The 23,609-nt window shown below is 38.3% G+C and overlaps 1 protein-coding gene across 1 annotated transcript in view; it reads left to right on the top strand.

Annotated features, from left to right (window-relative positions):
• LOC124158176 overlaps positions 1-23,609 on the top strand; it is a 746,399-nt gene that overhangs the window by 100,373 nt on the left and 622,417 nt on the right. The window contains exon 2 of the mRNA XM_046533363.1: positions 12,427-12,508. The gene's annotated coding sequence lies outside the window, so the exon portion shown is untranslated. The remainder of the gene's footprint in view (positions 1-12,426; positions 12,509-23,609) is intronic.

The raw sequence follows: 23,609 nt of genomic DNA, 5'->3' as shown, positions 1-23,609 counted from the left end.
TTGATCATTACCTCATTAATCCCCGATATGCATTTCCGTAAATAATAGAACGAATATTCCAAAATGTGCGAAACACCGTGAAGAGCTTCCTGGCTGACAATTTAATAGGGTACACGTCCAATAATTGAGTGACATAGTAAAAATAACGGATAACAATTTTTAGGCACGTTTTGTAAGGAAATTATGCGTTAATTTGTGCAATAGCACTGTTATAATTTATTCCTGAAGGAATCCCATCAAGAATTAAGCTTTGCATGGTAAAATTCAATTTAAAAAACCGAAATGCATGCATTACTTAGTAAATTAATGCTTTAATCCACTGTATGTGTTTTTCACACAGTAAACTGTGGAATGTCCTAAAAGAAAGGTTTTGCAAGTGAAATTTTGACCATAACAGGAGGTTTGGCTATCGTCTCAAAGAGCCTCGAGCTTAGCTTTGTCGAGAAACCTTTTACTTTGCGGCATTCACGTATGTTCTCAGTGTTTAATGCAACTAGGTCGTTTCAGAGGGCTTATCAAAGCCGTCGCTTCATTCTTAGTCCGTGCATGTCGGTGAGTATCCGGAACGGAAGGATACCTTCACGAAAATGGAGGTTGTACGACTTATTTTCACTCCGCGCAACCCGTCCCTTTAAGTACACCCTCTGGGAGAGGTTGTGAGGTGAGAAAAAAAATAAGGAATTACTCCTCGGTTTCAGGTTGCATTAAAGTGTGGGGAAATGTGTCAAAAGGTCACATTCCTCCTTTACGGCGACGCCTCCCTTTCTGCGGACAAAGGCTTTGCACTACATGTTTACATTAAAGTAAAGGAATCTACGGAGGAAAGGGCCGTTTCGGGCTGAAAGCCTCTCTTCGTCGGTGCAAGCAGCCTGCTCTGAATCAGGCAAGGTATTCCAAGTTTCAAAAGAAGTTTGTACAGCAAAGTCCAAAGTTTTGGTGCATCGTTGCATTTTCTGAGGTGTGACTTCTTGGTTTATTTCATTTTTTACTTTATTTAATCTTTCCTTTGCCTACATTGGGAGGAGTAGGAGGAGGCCTGAGAGGACTATAGAAGACTAAAGCTATTCCTATCGGTAACATGAAGGAAAAGGAAGTTCCATTAAATGCCACTGCTTCATATCATGATATGTTATATTATATCGAGTATTCAATTTATTTAATGGTGAGGTTTGTAATGCACTTAGATAAAAAAGGCTTTAGTAGTCACAATTGCATGTAATACTTTCCGGTCCGATGAGAAGCTCATCTAATTGCGGAGTATATATCAAAATCCATTACTTATGAAAATCTTATGTGACTTATTTATATAATTTTAAGTCAAGCGCAGCACTCAGAATTTATTTTGCTACTAAATATATAGATTATTCCTTTCACTATTTAAATCCTCCTGTAGCATAAAGTAGCCACCTTTAATGTAGTAGCAGTGTTTCACCAATATCAAAATATATTGCACTAACACTTTTGAAATTTTTTTAGATTTTCTTTCCCCCGTTTAGCAGTTTAAAGCGGCATTAGCGAACACGTCTACCTTAAACTATTTTCAGAGTCTTTTCATTGGCCATTTGACTTTGTGATGGCTTTGACGAACAAATACCACCCTTATGTATGTTACCTTCTAAGTTGCAGAATTTCAACTTGGTTTGTATTTATTTAGCTAAGACGATAAGATAGTTTCTTTATAGGCATCGTGATTTACAAAATCAAACATAGTAATAAGTTTTCTGGCTAGTTTAAAAAATATTTCTGTTTACCAAAATTATTAAGGATTTTAAGAGAGTAAGAATATTGTTTTAAAAAGGCTTTTTAGCAAGGTTCTGAGCATAGTCCACTCACATACGGTGAAGACAAAATGCAAGTTTCTTTTATAAAAATATCATCAGATATGAAGCCTTACAACTGTAGGAATTTAAGGAGCATAATTCATGCACTTATAAATTGGCGTTATTAGAGGAACGCGTCAGAATACACCTGGAACATTTTCCCTCATGAGGGTCGGCTCGTCGGTGGTTTCCTGTAAGTAGAGGAGAAAGACCTCCTCGTATCCCTTTTACGTAATCTCTCGTTGAATCGCTCCAGACCTTCCCCCAATCCTCCTCTTAATCAGAATCCTCCTGGGCGAAGAAAATTAAAACGCCAAGTCCCCGTGAATTATCCACGTTATGCGATATTATATGCCTCACTCCACACAGCGTCTACCGCACCGCTACCCATCCCTCTCCCTCGGTGCTCTTTTGTGAACCGTACACACGGGAGGTGGCGGTGTTGGCCGCCGCTGCCTTGAATACCTAATTGCCTGTAATGCACACTTTCCACCAGGGATGGGCAATCTATTTCCACCACCGCGACATGTATTGGCCCTCTCCCATACTTCCTTCCCATGTGTGTAGCCGCGGTGGAACACATTCTCCGGCCCGTCCCAACCCCTTTTTACGCACGAGAATTCTCACGATACCGCCCCACGCAAATTCATTCCGGTGACGCAGGTCTCTTTTGGCGAGAAGCAAGAGGCTTTTGTGCCCTTGCAATCCCTTGGTCGTTCGCCCCTTTTAAAACTCTAGCAAGCTCTCTCCCCATCAGCAGATCCCTCTTAACTCTCCCCCATATGCCTACGCACTCCTTTACGCACTCTCCGATACACAGGCGTGCCTTTAAATTCCGACCGGTCCCATGTAGCGCCCTTGCGGTACCCCCTCGCACACCACCACCGCGGACCACGCCGCCATATGCGCGGCCACCGCGCTCCAGGAGGGCCGCCTTTGAACTCTCGTGGGCTCCCTTAATTTATTTAACTCCTCTCCCCCTTCTTCATCCAGTCATAAAGCATTAATACCCTTTCTACCCCTATCGCCCGCTATCTCCTCTCGCCGGCTCCTCCTCCTCTTCCTGCCCGGTAACTCTTCCGTCACCTTCCCCTGTGTCGCCTCGAACCTCCTTCCCTTCGTACTTACCTTCATCGTCCTTTTAGGAGAGCGCCACCCAGGTTCTGTTCGAAGGTTTTTGTTGAGGAAAAGGCTGGCAATTGCGTTTAGAGTGCATCAAGGGATAGAGAATAATCTTAGGGATAGCGATAAGCTGTGGTGTAGCCGAGTTATATTTATGTCCTGGGATAGTTCTGGATTGCGGCCGTACGTAGCCAGTTCTCCTACATCCGTATGATCTTAACTAAATATTTTATTATTTTTGAAGTCTGTATGTTTTTAATTGAATTAGCTTATGTTCTAACGTCCACGCCACTGAAGTGTGATAGTCATACTTTATCATCATTGAGGAAGTCTTTGAAATTGTAAAAGAATTACATAGAACAGTGATTTTTAAAATAAAATTTTCCATATTGCTGTGTTCATCAACTTTAAATACGCATTTATTCTCCGCAAAAATTATTTTTTCAATATTTTCTATCGGACAAATATTGACATCTTTTCTCTCAGGTTTCAGGCTTAAGCCATTTGGAGCTTTATTTTAAAGATTTTTCACCAAATGTAACGAATTTCTCACCGGTTTAAGTTAAAAATGAAATCATATTTATTAATTGCGGAGAACAGTTGACTGCTTCGCCAAAGTTATTGAGCTGTTAGAAATAAAAGAGTTAGATACATTTAATAAACTATACAAAGCTGCGTTTACAGTAAATGTAGAACTACCTAAATATTATAACATTCGATATATGCCTATAGATACGGAATGTTTTAGGAAGGGCAAAGAGAGCCCTTTGTGGAGTGGAGTGTAGAGTGGAGGTGGGTGTGGAGTAGAAAAGACTTGAGAGTAATATCCTCAACTGTTCACCGAGCAGGCTTCATAAATTTTCTTTAACCAAAGGGAATTCCTTCGCCGGTGCCCATATTTTGTTGAGTAAAATTATACTTGAAAACTTGAGTGGGCATTGAAGGCTTTCTCTCATAATCCTTCTTCTCTTTCGAAGAACTTCACCATACCATCCCTCTCGCGCCGTTTCCTCGCGTTTCAATCCAAATCTATTACATATCCGTGTTACGCGGATTGAGGTACAGTTATTTGTTAGCGGAGGAGTGAAAACGCTTATTTTTTAAGACGATGAAGGATTTAGTGCATTCCAGGAGAATATTTACGATGAAGTATTCTCGTGAAGTCAGTCGAGTCAAGATAGCCATTGCTGCCAACGTTTCGATGGCCTTCTCTGCCATCATCTTCAGGGAATGATAGATCTGATTGGCGTCGGGTTTATATACTTCCGTTTAATTTGCTTGATTGTGGGTTTCAAACCAAGCAAAATATGATATCCTATCATCAAAAGAATGGGGAAGCTGAGAGAGAGAAAATGGCAGCTATGGCCATATCTACCCGACTGATTTCCCAAAAAGATTCCATCAACTTATAAGATCTTATCCAGGAGGAGAGCTGCTCACCTATTCATTCTATTCTTTCCTCACGGGTGCTCATCCTGATGTTATATCTTTCTCAAAATTCCATTCTCACTGATTTTCTTCCTTTTATCAATTGGAATGCCTTCATCACTTCGAGTGTACCTCAATCTTAAACCACAAAAATGGAGAGATAAATAGCAAAATTGATTGCATTTGCGCCTAAATGAGCCGTATGAGCATAGGTTTCATGTATAAAATTAGAATCTTGGAGTGTAGGTCTTATTTGATCAATTATAACGCAAGTATGTCTCGCCGGTTTACGCTAAGGAAATATGGATATAAATGAGTTACATTTTATCCAATAATCGGAGGAAAGGGAAGTAAACTTGATGGTGCTAGGAGGTAATAGGGTCTGCATCTACTAGTGCTGTTCAAGTACATACATAAATATCTTAATCCATTGCCTCCTACCGAATGCAGTGGCGTAGCGAGGGGGGAGGTCCGGGGTACCCCTCTGAAACATAAAAACTCCATTCTCTTCTTTCATATAAGAAAACAAAATTCTGAAGAATCATGAATTTACATAAAATTTCTATGACAAATGAAGTTTTTTCGATTACGAAAAGGGCTAAAATTAGTTAAAAACCCTCTTCTTATTACTCTAAAAAAAATTTCCACCCTGGTTTTTGACCTCCCGCGATTGAAATGCCTTGCTACCCCACTGGCCTAAGGCAACTTAAACAGAAAGCTTTAGTGCTTAAAGAGTCAGGATATATTGATCCACAGACATAATTTTTGAATATGAATTTTCCCATCCACGATAAATACTTCAATTCTCATTTCACTTTATTCACTCATCATCAATGTCTTGTTATAACTTCACCGTCCGTGCTGTGATCAGCTTAACCTTAAATGAGAAAGAGAATAGAAAACTAATGCTTGTCAGTGTAAAATAACCAGAGTTTACCACAGCTGCGAGAATATATAGACTGAAATAAACGCAGTGGTGTCTAGTGAGGTCCATTCGATTGACGGGTGAATAAAGGCGCTGCGATATCAATATATATTGATTCTAAAGAAATGCTTTTCAGATTTTAGCACCTTAAATTCACTCCATCTCATGTGATGCCAAGCAGAGATTGATTTATGGAGGAGATTAAGGGAGCTATGGACCCCCCCCCCCTTGGATATCCAATTTACACTAGATAGAACGCTAATTTTTGTTCCGACCCCCGCTTATGCAGGGAGTTTGCCCCTTACTTAGCCCCCCCTTTTTCCCTATCCTGGATCCGCTACTTTTGCCAAGGGTGAGGACCACTCATTGATCCATTACTGAAACGTTACCATCTGTGATACGTAATTCTCTGGAGTATATTTTTAAATTTAGGAATACCTATTGAAGCAGTTTTAATTTCTACAGTTTGCATGCTTATTTCGTTCAAAAATTTCTGTTTCCTATTGGCTTTCTCTTAAAGTGCAACAAGACTCGTTTCGTTTCAATTTAAAATATTCTATTCGATTGGAGATGAAATGAAAAAGCCTGATTTCCGAATCGATGGAATGCATCCTAAATTTAGAAGCTGGCCAAAGAAAATTTTATGGCATGTTTAATAGTTTGATTAAAGCATTTGATAACGCGTTGGATGACTTAGCTAACACATGTTCGGGAGAAGTTGGAAAAAACGAGGTACCTCAACATGTCAAACTCTCAATGTATTTATTGGCTGAATGAAAATCAGCATTTTAAGTGAAGCACAACATTTTTCTGCTTGATTAGCAATACAATATCGTACATGTTTCCTATGTATTGTGATCCCCTTTTTTTAACATTTAATTTTTTTGCTGCAATAAAAGAAGGACTATATCAATTTTTATCAATTGGTGCTACCATATTTTTTATTATAGTTGAACCGTTTCCCATTCTAAATCATATCTTATTATGGTTATCTATTAATTTTTATTAATATTATTATTAATTTACTTAATTATGCTTTACATTTATAATCGACTTATTGCATTTGAGATGATTATTTAGGAATTTGGAAGGGATAAGGAAATACAAAGAGATCGATTTCTGTCTATTTTTCCGTTACACTAGTGAGCAATTAATTAATAATTAATTAATTAATCGCAAATGAAGGTGTATTATAATAATCACTAGTAACGAAATGTTTTTAAAATATTTGGAAATAGCTTCTCTTAAAGGGAGTTAAGGTTTCATCGGCATGAACTCCTTCTGAAATCATTCATATTTTTAAGAATCCACCTGGCTTGCTCGAATTTAATTGGGAAAAGTATATCAAGAAGTTTTAGTCTCAGGGTTGGGCACTTAAAATGCTGATATCTTACAAAGGCGGTTGAGGATACAAAGAATTACGTCGCGGAAGAAAAGTATTTACCCATTCGATATTATTAAAGTTTCCCTTGTCATTTTTTATGAATAAAACTGAAAAGAGCCCTCACAGAAGCCTCATTGTAAAAGCTATAAAAAATAAAGACCCAGAGTGGATTTCTAGTCATCCTTCCCTGAAAAACCAGTAGCCCGCAGGTTATCTTAAAAATCCGTCTTTCGGATTCTTTTATCCGAGTCCGTTGCCTTGGGATTTTGATCCCTAAGGTCCCAAACACTTTTTGAAATGATCATCCTTCTCTTCTTGCCATCACTTTGTTTACTGGAGGAATTGAGAAAGATATCGAAAACTTGGACCCTAGGCGCTTCAACTCCGCAGTCCGTTTTTCTGAGAACGAATCCCTATTCGAGATGCAATGCGTTAAATTTGACAAATACACGAGAATTGTTGACCTGAAGGAGGTTTTTGAATGCGTTTATTGCGCTGCAGGGATATAATGTAATTAAAAGATTGAAAATAATTATTATAATTTTTAGGAGATGCATTGGAAAATTTTGTAGACGTTGCAATTTTAACAATATTTTTCTACTTAATGTTATTTTAATATGTGTTACGAATCCAATTGGACGTTATTTCTTTCCAAATTTCCGGTTAATAGTCTGCTCCCATCGGGAAACTTATATATGAATAAATTTTTTTCATAAATGGTAATCATTATTAGCATTTATTACGCATAGAGAGTAATTAAAATTTGGTATCGTATTTATATATAATTTCAAAACTTTGGGTGATTTGGCTGTTGATTGAAAGTCTTCATGCCTCGATGTGTGTCTTTTTTATTATGGTAAGAATTTATATTCACCCGCAAAGTTTTAGGGAAAATGCTAAGAAAAGATGCGAATGGTTTACACAACGATATTAGGAGAAACTTAGAAAATTTTACGTAGATAATACATTTGATAGATTTTTATAGTAAGACCTACACCTCGGACCTTTACATTTATGTATTCCGTGATTGGTTTTATGCGTATGCTAATTTTAAAATTTTTAAATATAACAAGAGTGTCCTCTTTCGTCTTAATTCATGCGCGTAATCATCAAGAATAAAACGGAAGTATTCACGTTATCATTACAGTTTGTGTGTAGGTACATGCTACAATTACCCGCGCTTGAACATAACCAGAGCTCTGAGGCTGTTTGCGGAAAGGATGAATTTTGCTTGTAAGCCAGAAGCATTATTTTGCCGATGTTAGCCGAGGGATGATACAACAGGAATCTTTAACCCCTACCTCAACGTACCAGGAACCGGGACGCATTCAGCAAACAAAGAATCCAGTGTGGAAAGCCCGATTATTTTACCTCGTTATCCAAAATCCTTCCTGGCACTCAGCGGCTTTTCCGATCGCATTGATAAATCGTAACTTAAAGGACCCCTCCAGGAGAGATTCCAAGGCTCTGTCGGACTATTGTGCTCTGGATTAAGTAGGATGTCTTTCTTAGTAGGCCTTCCTCTAAAGCAGAATGGGTTCTGCGGGGACGGAGAGGGATGTAGGTAGGTAGGTGGGAAATTCGAACCCTTATGATGCTGCGAGCGGGATAGTGAAGGAATGAAGAGAACTCTGGAGGGCATTGAGTTTTCTGCAGGAGCCGTTAAAAGGACCTCTGGCTGTACAAAGTGAGGGATAATGGGAGGCGCGATAAATCTTCCTCTGTTTCTATCCGTAAGTGGCCTTCTCTCTCTCCTTCCTTTACCCGACCCTCAGTGGAAGAGAACTCTCCTGATTTCCATCCCCTTCCTCCTATCCTCTACCCCAACTCTTTTTCCTCTTCTCTCCGCTGTGTCACCATCAGTCACCTCTCCACTCTCATCTCTAAAACCCAAGGGATCGAAAAATTTTTTTTCCTTCCCTTTTTTTATTATTTCGCTGGTCTTGCAGAGCGCGCGGAACACCGTGGTTTACTTGCGTTTTATGAGGATCTACGCCCAGCGCGACCCACGATCAAGATCAAAAGGTACTCTTCCCCCCCTAAGAAGTACCCATTTTTTTGCGTTATCCCTATCTGCTCGTCAATTCGTCGCTATTTTCTTTTTTTGGGGCGTGAACATTTAGATCCATAGTTGTGACCCATTTCTTATTCTCGACATTTTTCTCCAGTTATCTTACATGGTTTCAGAAACACAAAATCGTGTAGGCAAAATAAAATTGATCGTGAAATTGGTAAAAATAGATTTTTATGTTAAAATCACTGTTATAGTTTTTCCTAGAAACTTGCATTCTGCATTGTATTTTAGGCATAATGCATTTTATATAGGAAATTTATTCATTAAGAGCTGATGTTTTATGATTTTGCAAACCTCTGCAGTCCATATTATCCATTATAAATGAAAATGTTTGTGCTAAAAGCATCGGAAAAATCAATTTGAATAAAATAATATGTGATATAGCTGAAATATAGATAGGTAATAACAATTTTGAGAGGTTTCAGCTTCACAGTGCATTGATAATCCTTTTTCTACTACATCTTGAATTATATTTGAATCATCTTTGAAAATCTTTAATAGATTATAAAGTTGGGCCGTAAAAAGGCAAAATTTTCATAGCATCAAGTAGGAATGCACTCGAAAGTGTTTTGTTTTATCAAGAAGCTAAAATAATTTCCTCGAGTATAGCGGTAAAATGTTAACCCAAGAAAACGACTTGTTATGAAGATATAAAGACACCATTTCACCTATTTTTCGACCTTTCTAGAAACATTGACCAAAGGAGAGATATACTTCAATATTTTTATGGTACGCATATCACTTGGAGAGTTACTTTTTTGCTTCTTCTCCCAAAAAATTATATCTTGTTTCCTTGCTTTTATTAGACCGCACTCATAACACGGCGGTATGTCATATCCATTTCCCCTTCGCGATATCGCAGAGGTATTTTTCCGAATGTTCTTCCTCGCAAGAGTTCCGGAAAAAATAGCAATCATGTCCTCCTTTATATCTTTTCTCTCCCCTCTTCAAGTCCTCTCTACATTTCCCTTTTCCTCCATCGCTCCTCCTTCTTCTTCTTAATCTTCCGAACGGTGGCGAAATGGGAGGAAACTCGTCTTCCTATCAAGGGATTTATATCTAATGCCTCTCTTCACTCCCCAACTCACCCCCTCGGCCGTTTATTCCCTGCGTACCCATACATTTTTCCTCCTCCCTCAGCCCTGCTTAGGATTATGTAAAGCCCGTTAAGATGCGGGCTTCTGGCGCGGGAGTCGAAATGGAGAGGTGGGAATAGAAAAGTGCTCGCGCGTGTGGGGATCTGAAGTTGAAGGGAAGTGGTTGATGGTGTATGTAGAAAGGTCAGAGACGTAAGTATTGATGTCTCAGGAGGGTTTTTGAGCGAAACGGAGGAAAGAGAGGGAGGCCGCAAGACGGAAGAGAGGAAGTGTGGAATCTCTCGGATAAGCAAAGCCACGTGAGATATCATTTTTGAACCCACCCATCGCTGGGAAATGATTGAGAATTGTACAAACTGACGCAAACAATATTTAAATTTTTAATTATATATAAATCAATATGATTCCAAGTTAAGAGTTGTAAATATTGACGCAAACAATATTTACATCATTATTGATACATAAATCAAAATGATATCAAGTAATACTGAGTAGCTGAAATGACTTACATTTCCAAAAATAGCATATAGTAAGTCTGTGACATGGCACGTTACGCATATTAACTATTTGTGATATTTAGATATCCCATGCATGATAGAGGAATAAACGATGCATAGTTTCATACATACTCCACATGTGATACGTGCATTTCTCAAATAAGCGACAAGAATTGTACTTGTATAATGGCATGAATTCTTCATACATATATTGGTCATATAAAGTCTATGAATGAATTCATTCGTGATCTGCAGATTCAAATAGAAAAATTAGAATTGAGGTTTACACTACAAAATTGTTGCCATTGATTTACATTCTATTACATTCTGTGGCATGGATATGGTTAATATAAATGACACCATTTCAAATTAGCCCATGTGGTCTCAGTATCAATTTTATTTAAAAAACGCATAAAAATATCCCCGAAGCAAAAACATGAATCAATCGTTAATTGGGAGGATAAAGAATAGCATGAGTAGGGAGGGCTGCTAATGAATAAAGCCCATGAATGTTTCCATCCGTTGCGTATATGTGTCGGAAGAATAATTAATCAGCATCTATATTTTCCAGGAACCTCCCATGTGTGTCCCTTATAATTTGGCATTGGGACCTCATCCTTAATATTTACTGTCACGTCATTAGCAAAAGCATTCACCCAAGATTAATTTGTTACCATTCATTAATTAACAGGATAAATTGTTCACGATATATATTTATAGCCTGTAATATATTTGTTTTTAATTCTCTTGAAATATTTTGCATTCTATATTAATTCGAAATTACGGAAAACCTCTAAAGACTTATTACTATAAGAGTATTAACAAAAGTTGGAGTAATGTAGCTTCCATGAAAAAATGCTGCCAGAAGGAAAAATGATGAACATGAATAACTTACGTGTAGTTGGTGACATCGGAAGTATTAAAACGGTTTACGTAAGGGAGAATATATTTAGGGGAAATGATTGCACAAGGATGAGTATATAACTACCGGAGGCCATGAGCACGTTCCCGCCGAGAGAAAATAAACGAGCGAGGAAGATAGTGAAACTGCTGTAGTGACGGGTTGATCCGATAATGACTTGAAAGTCGAAGCACGTGTTCGCTCGTAGGAGAGAAAATATTTAATTCCTATGCATGCATTCTTGGGGGCAATTCTCACAAGTGCATTTATCGGTCGATTCAAAATCAGCGGGTCTTGAAATACGAATACGAAATACGTATTAGCGCGTATACATTACTGACTTTCAACTGTGGGAAACCAGGCGGTAGAACAAAATATAGGCGCTCTTCCATTGACCACTGAATATTATGTTTGTTGTTTAGGCAAGCTTTCATTCATAAACGTAGTTTATGCGTGTTTATGTGTCTCTTTAAATATCAAGTATGAGTAGGAAATAAAGAAATTACGCACTGTGCCTGCATCAGTTTGTCCATGTGCTGTCCGTAGTGTTTCAATTTTTGTCTCTTTTACATTCTGAATCAATATAAATCATTCTTTTATCTTAAAAATAGGTTAAAATAGTAAAAGATTCAAGTGAAGGTATTACAATATCTATTACCCGTATCAAAGATTGAAAATCCGGCACTGATTATAGAAAATATTTTGAAGCCATTAATCAACAGTTATCGCTAAGTCTCATGACCACTACGTCGGGGTATCTATTATTTTTCTGTTTCTTCTGATATATTCATGCATTTCCAGCTGAAAATAATACTAGTAGTGATTTTCAAACTTTCCGGATTTTCACTGACCACATAGATGAAAAATTATTTTATAATCCGCTAAAATGTGAGAAGCATTTATATCAATAAATATATGCTCTGATTTAAATATAATTGAAAATGCTATTTGTTATATCATTTTAAAATTTTGGGGCACGAAACTCATTCTTATGGCTAGACTATATAAAATAATAATATAGCCTCTGGGAAAATACAGAAAGATTTCTTAGAGATTTGCTGTTAAATCATAACTGTTTGTAGACATTTAGAAAGAGTCTTATTATGTATCTAAATTTTAATTTATGTTTAGCAATAAATAGAGTTTCTCATGGCTTATGTGATTTTTTTTCTCTTCAGCTGAACACGTTGGATTACTGAAGAGCGTGGTTTATCCAATCTGGATGTGTCGACAAGAGGAAAGGAGGTACAAGAGATGAAGGTAGAATTATTTCTCTTTTTTTAGATTTATAAATATCGCGGCTTCGCACTTATACTAGTAAGTATGAATGTTTTTATGGATAACTTATTATATCGAGGGAATGGTACTTATCTATTCATGAGACAGTGATATGTTTTGGGAATTCTAAGAATATGAATTTCTACCCGGTATTGTCACAGAAAGTGATGAGGTAGTTTTCTCTGGACCACTGGTATTTTTAATTAGAACTTCTTTTCATTTAAGTAAGCAAGTGGAAAATTATAGTCGACGGATCTCATACGATAGACTTAGCACAGAAAAAGTATTGTACCGATCAATAAAAAACAGGCTATTTTACACGATATTTTATAATTTACCAATAACACGTTACGTATTGTAATAGACGCATTAATATGTATTTTAATCAGTCTTTTACACCTGTTACAATTGTTAGAAATAACTTAGAGATGAGAGATGCATTGAGAGATGCATTGGCCTTTAAAATATTTCATTGGTATAAAAGGAAATGATTATTTGTAATTGATTTAAAATAGCAAATTAACAATTTAATCAGAAAATGAGATGGTATTATCATAAAGAGAAAGGTTTTGATGTTTTTTTTTACGAATCATTGTGAGCATTGATTCAGCACTCCGACATTCTTACTCTCTCCAGTCTTACGCGTTTAATTGACGACGGTCGTGATTTATCTGATCAGGGAGTATTGACAAGAGAAGGGAAGATTCATTGGATGGGACTTGGACCGTCTGCGTTTCCATGTTTTTCGGAAAAATAGTGCCTGCGTGCGCGCGAGGCCTTTCCTTCTCCCGACTCCTACTCCTTTGGGGAAGGGAAGAAGGGTGGTCAAGGGGGTTGGGGTACTTCTGCGCTGAGGCAAAGAGGGAGAGGGGTGAAAAGGAGGATATCGCCGTTGGAGTGTTTCCTAAGGGCCCTGCTGCCGGCTGTCTCTTTCCCTCACCCCCGCATAACAGGGCCCGAGGGGGAAGGGCCGCCGAGGGACTTGAGGCGGACACCACGGCCGGGGGAAGGGTGGGAAATCTCCCCTCATTCCCCTTGTTCCAACACTAACTTCTTCCCCCGACTGCTCTCGGTTGGCATATCCTCCCTCATCCGTTCTTAAATTTTTATATCTCTACCTTCCAACAGTACTGTGGGAAATGAAGTGTTGTACATGAAGTGTTATTTAAGCAATGGCGATGGAGGTGTCCAGGAAGACGGTGATGGAGGGAGTGAATTTTGGCACAAAAGTGGAAAACTTGTTGAGATTGGTATACCAAATATTATGTTGCGAATCGTAATAAAATACAACCTTAATTATGGATCCTTGGCATTCAAAGCGTAATCGGGTGCATTTCAATTTATATATATATTTTTTGGAATAATAGGCAAAAAAAAGTCGTCCATTGGACCGGTTTTGTTGAAGACATGGGATTTCAGGGATACAGAATCAACACAACAAAATTCAAAGGAAAACCTTTGCCGTGAAGTCACAGTAAAAAAAACATTCTCCTTGCAATATTTTGCAGATTTTCCCTTCTGGGCTACGAGGTTATCATGGATAGAAGAGGGGAGGAGAAGTTACCCATAATCCCTTTGCCTCTGTTATGACTGTCTCTTTCTTTAACAGCTACTCCCACACTTTTTCGTCTTCTGCTCCCTGAGGGGGGGGGGGGGGGGAACTAGGGCTGTCCAGGAGGGCACCAATGGGAGAACATAGAGATATGTATGAATGAAAAAAATATGCAAGCAACGGTAGCTTTTTCAAATAACAAAAAACGGAATATTTTATGATGCACACCAGTAATCAACTACCTAATTTGTATGTATCCACTTAGAGGTGTTGTATGGCATAAGAAAATAAGTATTATCATCTTCATGGAACTTCGTTCAAGAAGACAGCTTCTTCCATGATTACCTGTTCATTCCAATCGTTAACTATCGGCAATGTATTTTAATTAAATAACTTATTATTTTTTTTTTCATACGCTCCCCTCATTTACCTCCAAGACCATTAATACAATTTACTGGAGGGGTGAAATGCCCCCAATCCCTCCTTGTTCCCCCCCTGGTACTAACTTCCTTTGACTCGTCCTCCCTCACTTTTTCATCTATTTTCCCTCGGACGGGGCTGGGGATATCCAGGAGGGAAAGCAAGTGGGGGCGGGGGAGAGGAAGCGGGATGAGTGGTTGAGAGACGCCGGCGGGCAACCAAGAGGTTTAAAAGAGTGAGAGAGAGGAGGGAAAGGCAGTAGAGAACACAGGATCAAAACGACGGCTCACACTCTTCTTTCCCTAACCATCCCCCACTCCCGGAGGCAAGATCATCATCATCTTAAAGACGAAGGAATTGTGGGCGATATGAAGGTTGGAGGGTGAGGCGTTTTTGGTGTGGTGGGTTTTGTGTCTGGGCCTATATATATAGAGAGGAAGCGGCGTTCGGTTGGTGTGGTCCAGAGGGCAGTGCATGTGTGGCAGGGGATGAAATAACATCGTGTGTATGTGTGTGAGTGAGTGAGTGAGGAGTTAAGAGACGGCTGTGTAAAGATGGAATGAAGACGACCGGCGACGGCTCTTTGAGGGGTGGGGGCATCTTTGGCCCTTTTGCACGATCGTAAAAGTCCGAGCGGAAGATAATGCTGTTCCAGGGAAAGGACCGGAATGGAATAGTCTGCAAAGGAGACGCTTTAAGAGCCAGAGAGAGAGAGAGAGAAAGAGGTCCACGGGCGTAGTTTGAAATGCTGGAATGCTAGCCCTAAGGACATGTCGTCGGCTCTCCTTCCTTTAAATGGTCCCTCCTTCCAGTAAGGGAGGAATTCCGGAGGGGAAGGAAAGAGCAGGGGTTCCATTTACTCCTCCTGTGTTTTTTTGAACCATCGCTTTCCTTCCCCTCTTTTGCACATCCCTCCCCTACAATACGGAATGCCTTCCACTCGTTCAGAACCTGCAGGATGCTGGCAAATGACACGAAGAAAACCTAAAAAGCGTTGCTAACCGAATCCTATTGCCCTATTTTTAGTAATTTTTGATGACCAATTAACTATGGTTTTTACTTCGATCTAGTTGTAAGAGCGTGTATATCTACTTAAATGCGAGAACAACAAATTAAAAATACATTTTTCCTAATCCAAATATGTGCATATGATCTCCATTCCTGAAAAAATGAAGTTAAATGAACATCCCAAAGCAGAAACCAGGGCGAATACCGCTCTGAAATTGCTCGCGGATATTGCGGAGCAAAAATTATTACTCATGGAGTGAAGCCAAATTGAGAACGAGTTGCAGTTTTTACCTCAAGGTCGTGAAATCATTTTTTTGGTTTTCAGGCGGTAGTAGAGATGCTTCGCCTTTGCCATTGTTATTACTATGCATGGCCAATTCAACCAATATAAATAATCAAATATTAGCATAAAAGTCTATTAACGAAGTTATAAGGTTAAATAAGATATATGTCGCTCACTGGCAATTTTACTGAACGGTTAGAACCCATTTTGGACCGATTTCTCACTCACTTGTTTGATTAATGTATTTTAATTCTTGGTTTGCAATAACTTAGAACAACTCTGATTAACTTAGAAACAACTGGTGCAATTTGTATTCCAATTTTAAAGTGACATGTCACTACGAGTTGCATATATAAGTCGTAGGTATGGAATATCTATTTTCGTTACTGAGTTCATCAATTTTTCATGCATGAAGTGCAGTCTATCCCCAGAACTACAAGTATCATCTATAGTATTATCGATGTGGCAATTAGAAATGGTGACATTTACGCAGTTTTACATCGATTAACTTCTCCGTTCCTCCGTGGATTGAAGATGCATTAATTCTGGCTACTGTTACTCGCAGAATAACCTGATGTCCAATTTAAAACTCCCGGTAGAGTCTGATCACTACTTTAATAAGAAACTCACAAATGGAGGGATTGACTACACGGGAACATCCACGATCGGGATGACTTTTCTTCTTTGTCTCGCATTTGTTTGATTAAAAAAAACTGTATCTCCTCTTTCGAAATACCTCGTTTTATTTTTGACTCTCAGTGCCGCGAAAAAAAACTTTCATCCGACTTCCAATTACGAATCGCGACCCTTATTTCTTTCCCTCCGTTTTTTATTTATTTGTTTACTTATTTTGCTGCAAATCGGAGCACTGTGGCCATATCCCGTTCCTCTGTCGCCCTGAACTTTTTAGCCGGCGCACACTGCGCGCACAAGTTCCTAGTTTGGACAGCAGCCGTCTCCGCTCCTTCAGCTCTCGTCAATGGAAAAATAGAAACTGGGAGTCGTTCCCTCGCTCACTGGCCCCTTGTGATGCGAAGAAAAAATTCCCCTGGGCTCGCAAAAGGGGTCGTCGTAACCGTCCCTTCCACTTCTCAAATCCACACTATATACATCCTCCTCCTCTTCCTCCTTCAGTCCCGCTTTTTGGACAGTTTACCCGTTGCACAGTGTACCCACCCAGAGGCGCCACCGTCATTCGCTTCCCGCTTTTGCAGTTGCAGCCGTGACTTCCTACTTTTTCCTCATTCTTTTCTTTTTTGCAAACTTTCCGTCCTCTCCAACCGGTGCTCTTCAGTCCATTGGACTACCACGCGGCCATTTTTTCCCTCATTCTATTTGGTTCTGCGTCGCGTGTTTGTGATTTTTTCTTATTTTGTTAAATCTCTCTATCTCGCTCTCCTTATTTATTTATATATATTGTGTGTATATATAAATACACGAGGTCGCCTGTTCTGTGTGCCCCATCTGCGATCCCTTATCCTTTGAGTTCAGCTTCCTAATCCATCGCGGCTACTCCTTCGTGACTCCCTCATTAAAGGCTAAGTCCCGTGTTAGCCATTAGGACTGAAAGCTCTTCCTAGAACTTATAACTAACGGCTGTGTTTTAAGGGAGGCAAAAGCCGAGGTATAAAATGGGAAGTTTCAGAAGTTGCGGGGAGTTGTGCGCTCATCTCGGAGATGTGATTTTGAGGTAAGTTTTAGCCAGGCCCATAGATATTTGCTGCCAGAGAATATAGGTCGTGGCCCCACGCGCGGTTCTATGGTTCGCCATGATGATCTCCGTATTTTTCTTTTGATGCTGCATTCAGATTTCTTTAGGAATACAGTCTTAGTTTGCGGGTTATTTTGGGCTTTGATTTTATTCAGAGATTGGTAGAGGCTCTTATTATGGCTAACGTAATTCTAAGCTAGGGGTTCTTTCAAATAAATGTTTCCTGATAAAAGCTATAATCTTCAGCTAGTTATAACATTATAAATAACCAGGTACGAATGATTGAACGTTTATAATGAATAAAAAAAGTATCATTGCCGCTTCATCAAACCTTTTTCTCCTTTAATCCTCTTGCTTTTGTGGTAGTTTCCACCGCACTAAAATATTTAATGAATTTTATTAAATCAAACCTCGAGACAAATGTGTATTAATTCCAAGGCCACACGTATTACATCATTGCGGTTCAAGGTTATTCATACGTTGCGAATCCACCCAGTGCGTGCGATTTGTAGATATAAACGTCCAATAGCTTTCAAAAGATCGACACGAATGGTGATAATGAGGGGCGCTATTACGTAATCTCTTCGTGAGTCTAATCTGGGATTTTAAAAAATACTTATCAAAATTTTGGCTGCTTTATGGAAGAAATATACAGAGAAATTTCAATACGTTTCACTGCTCGGAGGATAAATTATGAATTGGACGATGAAAATCACGGTTATTGAAAATCTTTTTAGGAATACATCTTTACTCATTTTTTGATCACTGAAACATCTTCTGTGTTCTTCTGGTCTAAATATTGACTCGAAAATCTAAGTCTTACGCTACGTAATAATTTATGGATCCAATGAAGCTAATGTATTCCCAAGAATTATATATACATATGCAAGTAAAAGTAGCATGATATCAGTCATCAATAGCTATCTATAATTAATTTTCACGATAAACACCTGTTATTGCAACTTAACCCATGTAATTTCTACTATTATGCATAAAAGGAGAAGGAATTAAGCGACGCATGAGATGCAATATTTATCCTTATCAAACACATTGTCATCCGTAACGTATTGTTATGATGCATCATTTAAAGTGAAAAATATCTATTTCATGTGATTTGACTGTCATACCACGTAGGATCTACTATTTAACTGTGTATTTTGAACCTTAACATACACATCAAATGATTATTAATTAATTTATAATATAATAAATAATATATATTAGATTGTGATTTCATATGCAAACTAACAATGGAACGGGAGCCAAATTGCGCTTGAATAAGGAACAGCAGAAGAAGAAGGCAAAGCGAAAACTGTTTTTGATGGTGAATGAGTTGAAGAGGCCTTTAGTAGAGAGGATGAGGACAGAGGAAGCGCACAGCTTTCCACGGGTCGGAGCACACAAACGAAATTTCCTCGCTTGCATCCGCAGTCTTAACACATCCATTTGGGGCCAAGGTGCGAGAACGCTGAGAGGGAATGACGAAATCCTTACCGCACCACCCAGATTTCCTCACCCGCATCAACTGCCACCACTTCAGGAGACTTTCCTAGCGCCCGGTCCGCACCAACATTCTTAACATCCATTTTTACGCGTTTTCTCAACGGTCGTCGCTTTTACGGAAGCACTTACTTAGAAGAACAGGTTTCTTTCACGCGCTATCATTAACTCATTGTTATCACCGCTGCCCATGCATATAAAATAACAGTTTTGTGGGTACTTGCGTTAATTTTTAAAATTTCCGTCTACTCGTCAAAAATACTAATTTCTTCTCATTATCTTTTGCGCATCTTTTAAAATCATTCTTGACGCATCTATAACTTCTTTCTATTTGCAGATTATCACGTAATTTGAGAACAATTTTAAAGCTACAATTTCGCGTACAATTTACGCTAGTTTTTTGTGACTCTTGGCATTACTGCATCCATTGCTTGAATATTAACTAAATTTTAAACATGCTAAATCCATTTATTCTATATTCTGCCTATCCTTGTAACTATCAATAAATGGGGTGGAAAAATCTTGCGGAAGTAAAGGACATAAATATGTAAACATTTCTAGAAACCATAGGGTTTGCTCCTACGTATGCTTATCATTTATTTAATTTGAAGTTGATAAATTTTAAGATGAACATCTAATAAAATGTATTAAATATTTTAATGTACTGAAAAAGATCAAGAAAACACAGAAAACATATAGAGAAGGGCGAACATTGAGCCCTCAGAGACCCCAATACCACATTAATCGTATAATTATTGGTCTCCAATGTCAGGCACTTTCTGTGGTGCATGTTTGATGAAATTTGGTATGAAATTTGGGAAAAATCATGTAAAAAGTCATTTTTAAAACTTCGAAGTATTTATTGAAAATTCCTGAATAATTTTTAGAGTGACAGGGAAGGTAAAGGAGGAAAGTAAAATAAGGAGCCGTGACAAAAAAGAGCCTTGTTATCGTCGTTCCGACTGCCTGTGATGCAGAATTTTCTTAGGGGCCGGAATTAATTCTTTTGAACATGTTCATGACTCGTGTACACCACTTCTTTCTCGTCATCATTTAAATTTTACCATTCTCTCTGTACCAACTGTTCCATTGAAAGCGTCCCCAATTTTGACCCACAATTTTTAGTAACATTTTTTCGCATGATTTGGTTACAATTAATAGAAAGATTATATTGTGTTAAATATAGACTGAATGAAAACCTTTATGCGTGATATACCTCTGAATACTTGGGCTGCAGAACGACGAGGAAAATGATGCGTGGAAAACGTTAAGGAAGAAACGGGGTTAAAGAGGCAAGGCGCAAGAGTGGAGCACCGCAAGTCCACGAGAAGAAAGCTGTGACGGGAGAACTAGATCTTTCGCTTTTCTTTCTTTGTTTTTTTATTTACATGCCTCACCCTCTTTTTCCCCCTTGCGAGTGTCATTTTGAGTTGAGGAATATAAAAAAAATAAACAGGAACATACAACAACGTCGCCAGCAAAAAACATAAAAAAATCCACCCAGACTGGCTATATATGTTTTTGGAATTGTAAATTTCATCTTCATCCCAGTTTAGAGCAGCAGTGATGGTCGGTGTGGAAGTTTTATATTTTTAAAGATTTTTTTCCTCAAACCACAAGAGTGGAAGAGAGAACGTCCGTGGGAAAAATTAAAGGAACAAGGGAAAAAAATGCACATGTTCGGAAACTAACGGAATAAGACGGAGAACGTTTTTCTACTTTCAGGTTTACTACTATCCCTCCTCATTTCTTTATTTTTTTCTTTAATTTTCTTATCCGACGGCGAGCAGCTCACGCTCCTCTCCCCGCATTTGTTTCACAAGCGTGTTTTGACAAGACATGCATGCTCGGCGTGGAACATAATAAAAAAGAGGACGGGGATGCAAGATCCCAGAAATTTGACCCACATCTTAGGAGAGTGCTCCGGGACAAGCACTGCGGGAATGAATGAACGAGTGATGGACGGAGAGAAGGTGCAGAAGACGAGGAAGGTTTGTATATATGTGTGGGGAAAATCCATTCCGGACGACGTTAAATAAGGATTTCTCGGATTACAAATAGCCTCAGATGCTGAAAATGCAGTCACGTTGACCTCTTTGGAATCGTTCACCAAATTTATTTTACTGTCGATAGTGACAGACCTTGGAACATAAAGAAGAGACTCATATTGCCACTTCACGTCCTATTCGTGGCGAAAAATCTAAATGCCCTAAACCTTTCGCAGATAAGTTGATGACGTCAAGAGGCCATGGCGAGTTGTTAACCGCTTCTCAGATGCTTCTCGGCATCGCGCATATGTATTGCGTGGTTCGCTGAAGTTTAAACTCTTATGAGCAATAACTTCCCTCAATGAAATGTACACTCTGCACAAGTAAGCTAACCAGAACTCGGGTGACTTCATCGGTTCATGAAAAGTTTGCGGCAACTTTAGCGTATTTTACAACTTATGAGAGAAATTCTGAAGAAAGAAGATCCGTTTTCCGTTGTAATTGGTCTCTTCAATCCATCCACCCAATGTTTAAAAATAAATTCGTCATTTTTGGGTCTCAGTGAACTGCGGAAAATGGAGGGGGGGGGGAAATGGAAGTCATGAAATGTACGTAAAATTGAAAAATAAACTGGAAAAATAAATCTGGTAACCCGCGTGGCATTATAAAATAATTAAATTTTAAGAAAAATAGATCAATTTACCAATATTAAAAAAATAACTGCAACAACCCTACCCCGTCTACCCCTTGATACCAAACCATGACACCTTGGCTCTGCTTACGAATATAACATTAACGCATATTTCCGTTGGAATTTAAAGGTTCTGGCACCTACCGCGCATTGGAATAGATTTACAATGCTCGCCACTAGCGCCGCACGCGGTTGAATGACTATAATTTCACGGAGAAATATTCTCTAATTAAAACTGTTGACCGAAATTAAACATCGTATCGATATAAGCAATCGAATTCATGAATTTTCCACGCAGCTCTTCACACATGGAAATACTCTGGAGGAAACTGAAAATGAATGTATCGTTCCGCACTCATTAACTCAATTTGAACATTTTCGAAGACCGATTAAAATGCGCCTATAAATGGCAAAAAGAATCATTATTCTACTGCACCGACTGGATTGTGTAGTCCCATTGTCTCTACTACTCACGTTCCGTTACACAGCGAACCATTAGCCTCAGCCTGCCCTCCCCTCCCCTATTCTTAACTCAACTCAATACTCTTTATCTGCGCACATGTCACCTTATGATGATACTGTATCATCGCAACCGAGGTCAGAATGAAAGCAATTTTTTTAATTGTAGAAAATATCAGTCGGTTTCTTTTCATTACCATGAAGAGAATTATACATGAAAGATGAATAGGTAAAGATGAATAGTGGATGTTTTTCCCCAAAATGCACTGGAATATCTTCGATATTTAAAATTCCTTACGATAGTCTTTACTGAAAGCCATTTAGTTAAGTGTGGTCATGATATTATTATGTTTGCATGGAACTGGTGCTATCTCAACCCTCACTCGCAATAAAATACGTGTCCCTTACAAGTTTACCTGCATGTCATAAAGTTCGTAGATAGTTTTCAAGTAGATTCAAATTTATTTTTGTCAAGTGGTGTCCCTTAGCTATAAACATTCCTTTCATCATGTTTTTATTTCGGTATCAATTCTTAAAATCTCTCAGCAATAATTTTGACTGATTGTATTTGCATCAAAAATATTAATTTATGCTGTATTTGAGGAATTACAGCCAAATTTGCCGTTAATTATTCATTTCGGTGATGAAAAAATTAATTAAATAAAAGGTTAAGTGTATATATTTGATGATGTAATTTTAATCTCATTGTATGCATAAAATATCATCTTGTGATAATAGGGTAATCACGGCAGCGAAGATTAGATTTAAACTATTGACAACTATGACATGTTATCTAGGTGTGTTCTGTGTTTTAGATAATTAACTTGATTTTCTCTAAACTTCCTAGAAAGATAAATACTTCGTGTTTTTGCATGCATTGATGTTTCTTACTTCCGAATTTTGTTTAGCTCTGGATGTGCCATGATAATCAATCATTTAATATTTTATTAATCTGAGTTATTTTTGTTAATATCTTGTTATGTAGTCAAAGTTATCAGCCACCTTGAGGTTATTCGAAATGTTTTGAATATCAGTGGAATAATCCACTATATCCCGAGGGGTCATATCAGATTGCAGTGTTATTTAGGTTCTCGGAATTTGAGAGAAAGTATTCGGGTTTACTTTATGAAAAAGTAGTCCTATAGAAGACCTTTGTCGTAACCTAGCTTTTAACTACGGGTTCCCATTTTATTGTCGCTATGAATTATGACAAAACTGATTTTTTTAGATGGAAGTATATCTAACTTTTAAGTTTGAACTTTCTCTCGACAGGATGTTAAACAATGGTTGCATGGCCAAAAAATATACTTGCCGATCCAATTCAACCATCTAGCTTAGTTTTTGAAACACCTATCTGAGAAAAGATGCCAGACATTTGAGAATCATCTTCTAATAGGCGTAAATATTTCAAAGCGAAACGGGAACTACTTAGATTTAAAATGCTAATTGGGTAAAAATGTAGTTGGATGCT

The sequence above is a fragment of the Ischnura elegans genome, chromosome 4 (genome assembly GCF_921293095.1).
Source record: "Ischnura elegans chromosome 4, ioIscEleg1.1, whole genome shotgun sequence".
NCBI lineage: Eukaryota > Metazoa > Arthropoda > Insecta > Odonata > Coenagrionidae > Ischnura > Ischnura elegans.
The sequence above is the reverse complement of the archived record's forward strand: the minus strand, read 5'-3'. Positions and strand labels throughout refer to the sequence as shown.